Below are 15,266 nucleotides of genomic sequence, written 5' to 3'. Positions count from 1 at the left end.
CCAGGTCACTGATCCAAGACAGGCTCAGATAAGTCAAATCAGCATTATATCATTATAAAGCAAAACAAGGAAACATAACAGATTCATCCTTAAGAACTCACAATGTCAGGTTTAGCTCAGTCCTTTCTGAAGCTGCCTTTGAAATTAAATATATTACATTTATATTATACCCAGCCAGAATGAATTAAATACATGCCAAAACATGGACAATTCCCCACCACTTCCAAAGAAACTGCAGCTGTTATTAGGGAACTAGGACATAATGACCCAGGAGGTACAATATAGTCCTAAATCCAGTCCCCTGCTGCCACAGGTCAACCCCATCATATAATCCTCTTTGTTAATTTATCAAGTTCCATTTTAAAACTAGTTGGGTGGTTCATCCCCACTGCTTCTATGGGAAGGCTGTTCAGGACTTCCCTCCTCTGACAGATAGAAACCTCCTTCTTATTTCCATTCATAGAATATCAGTGTTGGAAGGGACCTCAGGAGATCATCTAGTCCAACCCCCTGCTCAAAGCAGGACCAATCCCCAGACAGATTTTTGTCCCAGATCCCTAAATGGCCCCCTCAAGGATTGAACTCACAACCCTGGGTTTAGCAGGCTAATGCTCAAACCACTGAGCTATCCCTCCCCCAGAGTTCAGAGTTTAGGTATAGCCAGTCAATACCCATTTGTACTTATGCCAGTGTTATCCTTTTAGCTTCAATAGCTCCTCCCCTTCCCTGGTATCCCCCCCCCCAATGTATTTATCGAGAACAGTCATATTTAGAGTCACACGTAAGCAGAGACGTGCTTCTTGCAGTTGTTGCTACAGGGTTTTAGAGGGCCGGGTGTCTGTAGAAGAGAATATCTGCCACAAGCACTCTCCCTCATGGCTGGGCATGGTGCAGCATCTCATTTGTCACTGCTCTGGCCCTGCAGTGGCCTCTCTTCTCATCATTCAGCCCTGAGGCCAGGTCACTTTAAAGTCTCCCCATTCCTGGGGTCTCAGCACCCCGCATGGACAGCATCCCATGCAATTCTAGGCATCAGTCTAACACCTTCCATCCCTCCAGTGCTCCATTTCCATTCCACTCTTCCATCTGAGCAGTGGGCCCAGAGCTTCTCCCCGGAGTCTTACAACCAAACTCAAAGCCCAAACACAACAGAAGCAACTTCTGCTCCTTTCTCAGGCTCGAATTTTTAATCCCTCCTGGATCCTTTCCAGCGCTCCATTCTTCTGCACAGCACTGACTCTCAAAGGTGAGCTCCCTGGAGTCTGGCCCCTACTCTGCATTGTCAACTCCCTTTGACCCCCAAGTCTGTCTGCCTCTGGGTTGGCCTTCTCTCAGACCCACTTCAGGGGTCACTTTCACCCCTACTCTCCTTTCCCATCAGGCTCAGGTATACACATCCTCCTGAAACAGCTTCTCTGTCCAGAAAAGGACTATGGAATTCTTCCCCTCTCCCTGCTGCCACCTTCCTCACTGGGCCTTCTTTCTTCCTAGAAACCACCCAATTCTTCCCCCAGGTGGGGCTCATCTTTCACTGGGTCTGGCTCACCCTTCAGGTGCAAGGAGATGAGATAATTGGCCTCTCAGGCCCACATTAACCCTTTCCCCACCTCTGTGTGGGGACACCCTAACACAGTGCTACGTTCTGTTTTGCCAGGGAGTGGAACTCAGCAAGTGTACAGTTGTCTAACCAAACTGATCAACAAGCACTTGCAGTTAGCAGAACTCCAAGATGCTAGTAGGCAGATCTGATAACAACTATGACTATGTTTGAGCCATGTATCATTCATGCCTATTGGATGACCCCATGTCTCTTCGCCCCTCTCAACCCCCCACCCAATACCTTCCCCCACCTCCAGGAATTGTATTAAGCTTTTGACATTGCTTTTATAATTCGTAGGTGCAAGACAACATCTTTTCTGTTGTTTTCTTTCTTTCTGACTGTAGTCAGAGAAATCACTTGCTCTCTGTCATTTCTATTTTCTCTCTTTCTTCCTTTATGCCTTTGCTTTCTCATACTCTCCCATCTCTCTTTTCCTTCCTTCCATTTTCCCTCATATTCCCCACACACACACATCCCTGCTGCCCCAATCTCCTTCCCTCCATCCCTCCCTGTCTTTTTCTCCCCAGCTCTTACTTTTATTCTCCACACTTCTCATTTCTTGCTCCTTTTATCTCTTCCCCAAGACCCCTTTCTTATTCTACGTTTCCCTCCACTTCTATTTTCCTCCTTTAAATCCCCTGCTCTCTGCCTATAATGGCCCCATTCAAACACTGCAGCGGACAGGCCGGCACATTTGAGACCCAATTGTTCACCCTTACTCACACTGAGTATCAGAGGAAATATCACCATCATCATGCTCAGCAGAGACTCACTTGATGCCAGTCACAAGTGTCTATATTCCAATTAAAGCAATGCAGTGACTTTTTCTTAGTATGTCATGACTTTTGCAGGCCTAACAAGTGTGGAGAATTAGGCGGCATTAGGAGTGATTGTCTATAACTGAAAATAATAGAGCTGAACTCAGAGCAGTCCGACATCTACCCGATGCCATTTCGCGCGCAGATATTGGATTCTCAGTACAATGAGCCTGATAATGCTAATGGGTGCCCACATTCAGCAGACACAAATAAAATGAGCCCACTCTCCATTACTGTTTGAATTTACTATTATTTTGGACCATTGGGTATGAATCACATTCGAGCCAAATTCAGCACAAATCACCTAGAACTGCACACAGCCGCTCTCCGATAAAATTAGCAATAAGGCCACTTGCCATGTGCGGCTTAGCGGAGTCATCACACATCTGCCCTGAAATGTCAATATTACTTCGGACGACGCTGAGCTGCTTTGGTGCCACCAGACTCCTTGTTGTTTTTACAGTGGTGTTCCTGTCACTGCATGCTCAAGCATGTGGTAAATTGATTGCTTTCCTCTGTGGCATGTTGTGAACATTCTCAGTGACTCCTGAGGATTAACAGGACGGGTGTTTGTGAGAGCTGATGTCTGATTTGTCTCTAGGAGTCATTAGGTTGCGGAAGGGTAAGTTCTTCTATGATGGCCTTCTGACGACCTCTGCCTTTACCTTGAAAAACCAGCCACCTATCTCCCAGGAGAACACCTCACTACACCTGCCTCTTAACAGCATGAATGCCAAATGATATGCCATCCACCAGGGTTTGAGATGAGAACATCAAACTCTAGGATTTCAAATGGGCGTGAACCCTTGCCTAACAGGAGGAAGGGGGAAGAAGTTTTATCTACTCTGCCGATGGAAATGGCTGTTTTGTGCATGTTGAGCATCATTGTTCTCCAGTAGCTAGAGCACGGGACTGAGACTCAAAAGATGTGGGTTCTATTAACAGCTCTGCCACTGCTCTGCTGTGTGACCTTGGGAAACTCATTTGACCTCTCTGTGCCTCTGTTTCCACTCCCCCACTTTCTGTGTCTTGTCTACTTAGAATGTAAATTCTGCAGCAGTAGGGACTATCTTTCAGCATATATTTGTAAGAGCACTTTGAAACATGGGATTCTCAATCTCAGCTGGGATCTCCGGGTAGCACTGTACTACAAATCCACAAGCAGAAAACTTGGTTCAATATTAGTTAAGGTTGCTCTCGTCAATAAACGAAACCACAAAATATTAGGAAATGCGAAGTTAAGGATTAAAAAGGGTCAATGTCAAGCACTCTCAAATTAGGAAACACAAGAATGAACATTGTTACTGCAACCTTAATTTGTCCTCCTTGCGTGTATGCATTATAATACACCCTATAAGTACACGCAGAAGTAACTACCTGTGAAAAGTTGGGTGTAAGTGACTTGCACAGCATCACATGGGAACTCGGTGTCAGAGGCAGACTCCAGGGGCGAGGTTCATGCTGAAGCATCACCCTGCCTAACTTATAGGTGTCTGGAAAAATCACCAGGATTCACAAAGCCTGAGTTTGGCACCTTGGCTCCATGTACACTGAATGAGGAGAGATGGGTGACTCAGAATGGGATTCACAAAAGCCAGCATGCTAGGCTGCGCCTCTCCTAAAATAGCCAATGGGAGATGCCGAGCTGAGGAGTGTGTGCTGAGCCCTGCCCCTCTCAAAGATCGGCACCTGAATCAAGGCTGCAGGGTGGCACCTACCTCTACTAGAGATCCTCAGCTGCAAACCCTCTCTTAGCATTAGGTACCTATACATTTAGTACAAAACTGGGCAGGGGAAGGGGAGAGAGGAGGAGTGGTTGTGCTTTGAGCAGGGGGTTGGACTAGATGACCTCCTGAGGTCCCCTCCAACCCTGATATTCTATGATTCTATGACGGCCTCCCTCAAAGCTTTTAGCCTAGAGGTGAGGGTACTCAGCTAGGAGACCCTCAGTTCAAGTCCCTTCTCTAGGTAGACAGGATTTAAACAGATATCTCCTACCTCTCAGTTGGATGCTCTAATCACTGGGCTATGGGATATTCTGATGTGGGATTCCTTCAGTCTATGCTGTCAAAGCTATTCCACTGTGGATAAATAAACAATTAAAAAGTTCTTTGGAGCAAGGGGACTTGGTCCTGTCTCTCCCACCTCCCCAGTGAGTGCTGTGAGAACAGCCTTAACTAACATTAAATGAAGTTAGAGAGGTGTGAATTTCCTTAGGTTTTTTAATAGAAAGAAAATCTATGTTTGCCATATTTAAATAATAAAGCACTTACACATGTATTGTCTTTGGTGTATATTTTGTTGCCATTGCTACCTTTGTGATGTTCCATATTTCACCAGTCAGTGCCAAGTTCATGACTATGTTGAAAGTAATTACACTGATATGGATACAGATAAAACTTTTTTTTTTAAATGAAGCTTCTAAATGACATTTTTTTTAATTGTGTAACAGTAACCGGAGATGGGTCTCAGATCTAGAATTTCCCACTCATTTTAAAAATAAGTAAATATTCAGAAAGCCAGAGCCTGTAATTTGTAAGCAGCATCTAAATGCCTGAGTGATGAAAGAGTAAGGAGCACTGAGTAGTCCCTATGACAGCAGTTACCTGCTCCTCACCTGTGAGCTGATATATGTGAAGGAAGAGCATAAATTGCGCATCCACCCTGGAGCCATCCGAATGTTAAGTGTCCAGAGCTCTGGGACGAAGTGTGATCCATTTGCACAGCAGCGTGCAAGGAATCCCATGCCCGATACCTTATATATATTAAATCACATGGGACTGCACCATCTTTCCCGTTGGCTGTGCTGGAAATGTGCTCTCCCTTGATGTGAATGAGCAAGTATGTAATTTGTAGTGTAATTAAACAGAGCCTTAAATCATCCCAGATTCCATTGTGTTGGGGCGGGGGGGTGTTCGGCATGTTGCACAATCTCTTTTAGGAATGCGACAGTGAGAGCGAGCAAACTTTACCGCGCTACAGCATCTCCCCAGATTGTGTTGATGATTTGTGCTGCCCCTACTCTATTATGCAATTCAGTAGATGCAAAATATGTAGCAAAAAGCTGCCCCCAGGGCCTCTTTCAGGTAATGTCGCAGATTGCGAATTTTGTTATGTTCTACTCTGCTGCAGACTACTCTAGTCAGGTCTCTAGCCTTTACGGTATAGTGTCAAAGACTGGTATCAACACTAATTGCATAAAGGCAGACTTCATTTCTGCCCTGAGTCACACACTGTACTGAAAGATTCCATTTCAACTAACCCCTAGGAAAAGCAAATCAAAATGTTTGTCTAGAAGTACGCTTAATAGGATAGGCCATTTCCACTTCAGGCTGTAGTTGTGTCAGGTTGCACATCTCCATTTGCCAACAGTTGGGAGGGACAAATCGGACACTTGTCTAATTGTCTCCTGTAGACTCTTGAGGAAATAACACTTCCCGTGTTATAGTTTCTTTCCTTTAAATCAATAGGACAGGTTAGCGTGACTGAATTCTGCTTCTGGCACCTTTTATTATTGTCAATGAGGGGTGGGGGAAAGAAGCCTCCAGGTGAATCACATCGATATTGTATTATATATTTATTTATTTTGCCGCCTTGGAAGATTATGAGAAAGCTTAACTGGCACACAGAACATAAATACATTCAGATGCACATTCTAGGAGAGGGGCAAAGTGTCAAGGATTCTAGCTCATGTTATATAATCTGATCCTTCCAGGTGGAAAATTGTAATCGGCAAAAAATGTCAATGTAGCGGGAAGGGAGAAGCGGGTTTTTTTTTTTAAATGTCAGTTTCGTGTTTTTACTGCAGTGTCTTGAACAAGTGCATTCAGTGCATCTGCTGTACAGATCTTTATTGTTTCTTCTGACTTCGGGGGGAAAATCCGAGTCTCTTTTAAATAGAGAGGGGTAAACAGGAAGGTGGCAAAGTTTGCAGATGATACTAAATTACTCATGATAGTTAAGTCCAAAGCAGACCGAGAAGTGTTACAAAGGGATCTCGCAAAAGTGGGTGACTAGGCAACAAAATGGTAGATGAAATTATACGTTGATACATGCAAAATAATTCATTGTGGAGAACGTACTCCTAACTATACACACAAAACAGTGGGGTCTAAATTAGCTGTCACTACTCAAGAAAGAGATCTGGGAGTCATTGTGGATAGTTCTCTGAAAACATCCGCTCCGTGTGCCTTGACAGTCAAAGAAGCTAACAAAATGTTAGGAACCATTAGGAATGGGATAGATAATAAGACAGTAAATATCATAATGCCACTATGTGAATCCACCCCTTCAAAACTGCATGCAGTTCTGGTCGCCCCATCTCAAAATAACATATGTCAGAATTAGAAAAGGTATAGAGATGGGCAACAAAAATGATGAAGGGTATGGAACAGCTTCCATTTGAGGAGAGATTAAAAGACTGGGATGGTTCAGCTTGGAAAGGGAAAAAAATGTCATGTGAAATATTACAGCTGGCTGTACCCCTAATTATTTTCATATCCTTTCTTTCCCCTTCTGCTTCTAATATACACTTTTGAAATGGAGTCACCATAACTAAACACACAAATCTAAACAGAGCTAAATTATGGCAATCTAGTCTTACCCTGACACAATGGAATCTCATTACCTTGGGTGTGGGAGCTGATTTCAGAATTTAAATGAATGGGGCAGTTCATGGAACTCTGGTCCCCAGACTCAGGCATGCATCCGTTCTCATTTTCAAGCTTCCTTTTGCATCCATGAGGGCTAGAAACAGATTTTTTTTAAATGAAAGCTGAGTCTGATGTCATCACGCAACTTCCTGAACCTAGGAATGGGCCTATAGTACCTAGATTAAAGTGCAGGTAAGGATGTACCAGATGTGCCTGTAATGGCATTATAACATTTTCAGTATTCTCTGTCCCTTTCTTGATATAGCCCAGTGCGTTTGCTTTTATGATTTCCACTGCACAGTAAGCAGATGTTGTCATCAAGCAGCCCATATGGTCCTGCCTTCATCTTTGTCTTGAGTGGTCACAGTTAATTTGAAACCCATCAATGTGTCTGAGCTGCAGGGTGCATTACATTGCATTTTTGTCTACATTGAATTTCATCTGCCCTCATGTTGTCCACTCACTGAGTTTTGTTAGGTCCTTCCTCACAATCCCATCTAGTCTAGATGAGTGTGATTAAAGGCATCAGAATCTTGCCCTAAATCAGGAGAAGCATAGGAAGATCACATTTGCTACCACAGATGTCTTTAAGTGCATTTATTTGTTTATTGACTTTACTTTTTCTTTCATTCCTCATGAAGCCCCAGCACTCCTGTCAAATACAATCATTAAGGCCAGGACTAGATTACACATTTACTTCGGTATAACTATGTCGCACAGGGGTGTGTAAAAACCTTAACTGCTCATGTAGACAGCGCTATGTTAGCAGGAGAGATTCTCCTGCCGACGCAGCTACCGCCTCTCATGGAGGTGGAGTTATTAAGCCAACAGGAGAGCTCTCTCCCATCATCTTAGAGCATCTTCATCAGAAGCGCTACAGCTCTGCCGATGCAAGGTTGGAGTGTAGACCTGCCTTTAGAAGAATGTGAAAGCTGGGACAGTCACAGTGGGTATGTCTACACTACAATGAAACACCCGGGGCTACTCTGTATCAGCTGACTTGGTGTCACGGGGCTGACCCTGCCACCTCACATGGTTCCAGAGCCTGGACTCCAGCCAAGTAAGCTGTCATGTGCCAGCTGTGGGTGTTTACTGGCTATGTAGATATAACCAGTATGGCCAACCCCAGCTATTCCAAAATCAGAAGTCAGGACCCAAAAGTTCATGAAAAAAAAAAAAAGAAATAGTACATTTGGCCCTTTCTCTTTGCCGTCTAGTTTGTGAACCTTTAAGGGGCACATATCTAAGCTTTTCTCCATGACCATGTGCTAGAAACTTACTCTGAAAAAACAACTTAAGCTGAGATTCTCACATATTCAGTTGGCTCTTGGAGCGGGGTGATAAGAAAAATGCCAATATCATGATAATATTGGCATGACAAACAAAGGCAGTGGTTATTTGAATGTTCTTCAGAGCAATACTGAGGAATGAATGAGAGCCGGAAGGATGCCATGCATTGACACAGCAATGTACTTCTAAGGCTATGTCTATACTACAGAGCTTACAGCGACACATCTGTATCAATGCAGCTGCTCAAAGCAGAACCCAACCCCAACTAAATCATCCCAGCCAGGGCTTTGTCAAGCCGGATCTTAAAAACCTCGAAGGATGGAGATTCCACCACCACCCTAGGTAACCCATTCCAGTGCTTCACCACCCTCCTAGTGAAATAGTTTTTCATAATATCCAACCTAGACCTCCCCACTGCAACTTGAGACCATTGCTTCTTGTTCTGTCATCTGCCACCACTGAGAACAGCCGAGCTCCATCCTTTTTGGAACCCCCCTTCAGATAGTTGAAGGCTGCTATCAAATCCCCCCTCACTCTTCTCTTCTGCAGACAAAATAAGCCCAGTACCCTCAGCCTCTCCTCGTAAGTCATGTGCCCCAGCCTCCTAATCATTTTTGTTGCCCTCCGCTGGACTCTCTCCAATTCGTCCACATCCCCTCTGTAGTGGGGGGACCAAAACTGGACGCAATACTCCAGATGTGGCCTCACCAGTGCTGAATAGAGGGGAATAATCACTTCCATTGATCTGCTGGCAATGTTCCTACTAATGCAACCTCATTTTCCCCTTCTGTAAAATGGAGTAACTGTGCTGATCACCTTTATAAAATGCTTTGAGCTCTACTGACAAAAAGTTCTATTTAAGAGCTAGGTAGTATGAATATCTTTGAGGGGATCAGAAGCTGTCTGGGCCCATATCAGTAACTTGACAGGTAAACAGAACACAAGAGCCTTACAGAAATGCTCATAATGTCTCGTTTGCTTCTTGCAAAAGGGAGAATAGGAAAGCCATTTTGTCTCATTTCTCCTTAGTGTAGGTATAGTACTATAATGTTCTTTCTGGAGAATCAAGAAAATGTTGGGGAGAGATCGGGGGGAGGCTTCCTTCCAAAACAAGCTGACAGTTCCTGGATTTTTTGAACCAGGACCCCATTCTGAAAATCTGCACTAATTTCTGACTCATACCATTGTAGCAAACAGTTTTATACTGGATGAGGAGAGAATATGGCAGTACCCCTTTGCAAGCAGGCTGGCTGCAAATTGGAATCCACGTTTTCCTCCTTCAGCCAGACCCTTCCATGTATTCCTCGTGGGAGAAAGGAAACCTGTATTAGAAACATGATTCCAATTGGCAATAACACCTAGCGCTGGGCCAGGATGGTACCTTTCTAGCAGTGTATAGAACTGTCACTGGAAATAGGTGTGTTTTGTCATACTTTGTATAGGTTGGTGTGGAACAGCCTTTTCTGCTCTGGTGATCCTCAGTGGTCTGAGGTGCAGGCTTCAAACCTTTGGCTCTGTGATAACAGAGTGGGTCAGTCCCACCTTCTGGGTGCAGTTGTGGTACCAAAGGCTCATGCTGCATGACTGAGAATTCTGTCCTCCTATTTGAGACTCTCTCTAGGAAGAGGAGCTTTGCAAGATGACCTTCACCCCCTGGGTAAAGGAATATGCATGTGAAGGACACCATAGCAATAACTGGTGAGTTGAATAGAACATAGGCTTTAAGCAATACTCACAACGGTCCTTTTGTTGTTGCTGTTGCCGGGAGAAGAGTGAAGAAGCCATTTTGTCTCCATTCTAATTAGTTTAGTATCACTGTTCTTCTCTGGCCAAACAGTTCCTAGTTCAAGTAAATCTTCAGTGCCCAGTCCAAACAGCAATTCCCAACTTTTGGGAGTACAAAACTGCACTGATCTCTGACTCCCGCTCTATATAAGGCAGCTGGAGATTTGATAAAGAGAACATGTGGCTCTTGTGCAATATTCTGGGATTCCTTGTCTCCTTCTTAATACAAATTAGAGCAAAATATTTCCTCAGTCAGTCAGTTTTTTGTTTTTTTGGCTGTTTTTTTTTTCCTGGCCAATATGGGAAATGTTGTGTGTGGGAATTAAATGCCAGAACATGCTGGCAGCACCTGGGCTTTTCAGATCTGCAATACTACACTCTGATAATCAGCTGTCATCTCTGATTTTAGCTACTGTATGCATCACCCTAATAGTGGATAAGGAGAGAGAATGGCAGCTGTTCAATATCCCAGGGTGTTCTGTCACCATGCTGGAGGCAAATTAGAGCCTACTCTTTCAGCCAGCCATTCCTCTTACTCCTCACAGGGGGAAGGAAACGAGTATTCAAGGGATCATGCCAAATGGAAACTACGCACTCAACACAGAGGCAAGACAGTTCCTTGTATGTGGGTTACATAGTGATAAGCTACAAGATCTGGTCTCTATTGGGTTTTATAATGTGTGGTGAGTGATGCATCTTGCTGCCTAAATGAACTTCAGATCTATGTGGTGCCTGTTTCAGGGTCTAGTGACACAGTGGTTCAGTTCCATCACTTGGGTGTTTTCCGTGTGCCAGACAGGCCTTCTGTCTCAGCGTGTGTTCCATCCTCCATTCAGAGGGCTTTCCTCTCCAAGAAAGCTGCTCCTGAATCAGATGCCTCCCACTGAAAGGGAAACTTTCCCTGTCCAATGTTTGTGTAAAGAAGCTGATGATTGTGCCATCAATGAAGGAAACATGCCCCTCGTAGTTGTAGATTAGACGCAAAGCAACACTTCAGGATTTCATGTGTCAGCGTTAGGTAAGAAGTCCTTCTTACATAAAACCATAGCTAGACAGTGTTGTGTCCCGTCCAAGGAAAGACACAGACAGAGAGTGTTCTGACCTGCCTGCCCTTTGCTCGGGCTCTTTCATTTCAAGGCATGGGAAACCTTTTCTTAGCTTGAGACTGGTGCTGGGTTTGTTACAGGAAATCCTGTCTTAAAATTCTGAGCTTTTCTAATGCACTTCTCAGTGTGTCAGTGGCCCCATCTGTCCAAACCACCGAGGACAGGAGGCTGTGAGAAGGCATTGCTAAAAGTCCCGGGGCTTCAGCTCCAATCTTTACTTTAGTCCTGGATATTGCTGATTCAATACCCAGTAACTAATAAAAAACCTGTGTTGGTTAAGAAGGAGGCCACTACAGCTTTCAGCCAAGGGTAATTTTGCTCAGATAGTGGAATAGATCTTTCTTTGACACCTGCCTGTGGAATAGGATTATTCTGTAATCAAGGAAAGACATTGTACCTCTCTGTTTATCTGTTCCCTCTCTCTGTAAAATGGTATCGTAATGTTGCTGTCATTGTACACTTTGTACTCAAAGCCCTTATGAGGTTAAATTCAGCAATACATGTGAAGGGGTCAGATGCTCCTGTGAAGGGCATCTCTGAATGTCCCCATAAATAAAAAGAACACAAAACCTTTTAAGAAGGGTTCCCAGTTAGAACTGGGCTTTCCCTCACCCCCCCCCCCCACCCCCCGACAATAGTTTATTCAGCAAAAAATGCAGTTTCTGTCAACCCTAAACTATTTGCAAATTTGACATGAGTTTGCCCAGTGGTTTCAGCCCTCCCCAAAAAGGTGGGGGATTCACAAGTGGATTTAGGTGCCATTCACAAAACAGCAGCAGAAGCTGGAGAAGAGGGGTGTGTGTGTGTGGGGGGGGGGGGGATTTAGTTCCAAAACATGCCAGTAGCTCCTGGCTCTCATAAATCTACAACATCCCACTCTGAAAAGCCGCATAGCTATTTGACTCCTGCCACTCTGTATCACGCAGTTTAAAACCGATAAGGAGAGAGCATGACAGGTGTTCAGTATCCCAGGAGCCTTTGCCACCATGACTAATGCAAATTAGAGCCTAATCTTTCCTGAATCAGCCAGCCCTACCTTTTACTTCTTTTGTTCTCCCATTACACACCTGCTTTGGAATGAAAATACCAACTAGCAATTACACACACAGCAAAGGGACTGAACAATTCCTTCTACCTGAACTGTGTTGCTTCCAGTTAAAACAGTTTGTCTGTATTGTATATCACTTGGCAGGGGGTTGAACTTTTTCTCTCTGTGATCCTCAGTGGTCTGGATGTAGGTTTCAAACCGATAACTGTCTAGCCACAGAGTGGCTTAATTCCACCTCCTGGGTGCTCCTGTGGTGATGACAGGTTGTTCATAGATTGCCCTTTATCCATTAGTAGGATTTTTTTTTAACTAATAAAGCAGAACTCCCAAATCTTGTGCTACCCAGTCGGAAGGGAATCTCAATGTGTCCTTAATCTATGGAACAAAGCTGATTCTTGGGCCATGAACACGCCACAGCTGTTTGTGGAGTAGTCAGCAAATGGCAGCATAGCATAGTGTATCTCACTCAGAAGCATGTAAAAATTCTTCCAAGTGAACACATAGACAGAGATCAATATATGCTCCTCAATATATGTTTCACTCTATATGCATCCGAAGAAGTGGGCTGTAGCCCACGAAAGCTTATGCTCTAATAAATTTGTTAGTCTCTAAGGTGCCACAAGTACTCCTGTTCTTTTTTCATAGACAGAGAATGTCCCGTCCTGCCTGCCATTGGCCCATGATCTTTTATTTCAAGGCTGAGGAAACCTTCTCTCAGATTGAGCCTGGAATTGGGTTTGTTACAGGAAATCCTTATAGCAGGTACAGAGGGAAATCCTGAGCTGAAATTGGGAGCTTTTCTGACCCACTGCTCAGCGTGTCTGTGTCCCAGCTGGGGCCAGTCCACAGAGGAGGAGACTCTTTGAGGAAAGCATTGAGGGGCTTGGAATGTTAGCTCAAGCTGTAGTTGCCTGACTTCCTAGTTGAGGAGGGCATATGTTTGGTAGCAGGTGTTTGGTATGCAGTATTAAATGACATGGAATAAAAGGCCTGAAAAGTTAACAGAACCATCAACAAAGTTGAGAGTTTTTTATACAGAGACCTCAGCCTGCTTAGTACCATGGCAAACATGCCATTAAAAATCACGTTTTTAGAAGGAATGACCTCTCCCCAACCCCCACATTTCTTACAGGGTTATAGCTGTTCTTTTGGGGGGGGGGAGAAAAAAAGTTAGAGGAGATGGGCTGAAGCGGTTGTTGTTGTTAAAGTCTTGTCCCTTTTCCAAAAAGACAAAACAAGACCCACACAAGAGAGAAAAAAACAAAGAACACAAAGATAGAAACTGAGGTTCTGCCTCTGGTGTTGACTTTCACTTGCAACCTCATTGCTGGAGAAACACAGGCCTGACTTATTGTCTCGTTAGCCACTTCTAGACCTGGCAAGCTCGTATTGAGGGCTGTGTGTGTGTGCAGTGATGTCATCTCCCTCCCTCTCTCTGGCCCAGTCTGGTCAGGACATTTCTCAGGATTAGCACAAAGAAAGCACAATGGTGTCATGCTGTCAAGGCTGCTTCCCCACTCTGAACTTTAGGGTACAAATGTGAGGGCCTGCATGAAAACTTCTAAGCTTAACTACCAGCTTAGATCTGGTCCGCTGCCACCACTCCCAATGTGCTAATTCCCTTCCCTGGGTAGCCTTGAGATACTCTTCACCAATTCCCTGGTGAATACAGATCCAAACCCCTTGGATCTTAAAACAAGGAGAAATTAACCATCCCCCCTCCTTTCTTCCACCAACTCCTGGTGGATCAAGATCCAACCCCCTTGGATCTAAAAACAAGGAAAAATCAATCAGGTTCTTAAAAAGAAGGCTTTTAATTAAAGAAAAAGGTAAAAATCATCTCTGTAAAATCAGGATGGGAAATAACTTTACAGGGTAATCAAACGTAAAGAGCCCAGAGGACCCCCCTCTAGTCTTAGGTTCAAAGTTACAGCAAACAGAGGTAAACACCCTAGTAAAAGGTACATTTACAAGTTGAGAAAACAAAGATAAAACTAACACGCCTTGCCTGGCTGTTTACTTACAACTTTGAAATATGAGAGACTTGTTCAGAAAGACTTGGAGAGCCTGGATTGATGTCTGGTCCCTCTTAGTCCCAAGAGCGAACTCCCTCAAAACAAAGAGCACAAACAAAAGCCTTCCCCCCACCAAGATTTGAAAGTATCTTGTCCCCTTATTGGTCCTTTGGGTCAGGTGTCAGCCAGGTTACCTGAGCTTCTTAACCCTTTACAGGTAAAAGGATTTTGGAGTCTCTGGCCAGGAGGGATTTTATAGTATTGTACACAGGAGGGCTGTTACCCTTCCCTTTATGGTTATGACACATGCTGAATCTCAGGAGACAGCAAGGATGTCAGCCATGATTGTAAAGCTTTCTGCAGTGGTTGTTGACAGACAGCTTCTTCCTCCATCCATCCATATCCCCTCCCACCACCAAGTCTTTCTTTCTTTAAGAAGCCCTCAAAGGGGTGATGGGTAGAATAGCCCATCCCCTCATTATTTTGTTCGCTGGTTAGGCCTAATTTCTGCACATTTTTGGTCCATTTTTTTAGTTCCACACTTTTCTTGTTTCCCAGCCATGATCTTAACACAGTCCTTAAGTTATATCAGGAGGCCTTTTTGTTTGGACTCATTCAGTCTGTCTGTCTCCCCTTTTCACCTTTTCCCCTCAACATTTGTTGTTAAAGGTTATTGTGACACTGTATAAACTTTCAATTGCTTTCTACAGTTGAGCTGACAATTTGGGTAACTTGTAGGTCCAATTATCTCAATAAGTGTGATGGCAGCCATGAAGAAGATCTTTTTCTAGCAAAGCGTTCAGCCAAGGGAAGAACTGGTGCTTTTCGCAAGGTAGTGGAATGGGATCTCTTTGCTTGACATCTGTCAGCGGAACAAGTTGTGTCTGTAATCAAGGCAAGATTTTAATCGGTCGGAGTCTGTATTCCCTTCTCTCTAAAAGGGATATTCTAA

The sequence above is a fragment of the Terrapene carolina genome, unplaced genomic scaffold (assembly GCF_002925995.2).
Source record: "Terrapene carolina triunguis isolate 2854851 unplaced genomic scaffold, T_m_triunguis-2.0 Scaffold136, whole genome shotgun sequence".
Classification (NCBI taxonomy): Eukaryota; Metazoa; Chordata; order Testudines; family Emydidae; genus Terrapene; species Terrapene triunguis.
This window is presented reverse-complemented; position numbering follows the sequence as displayed.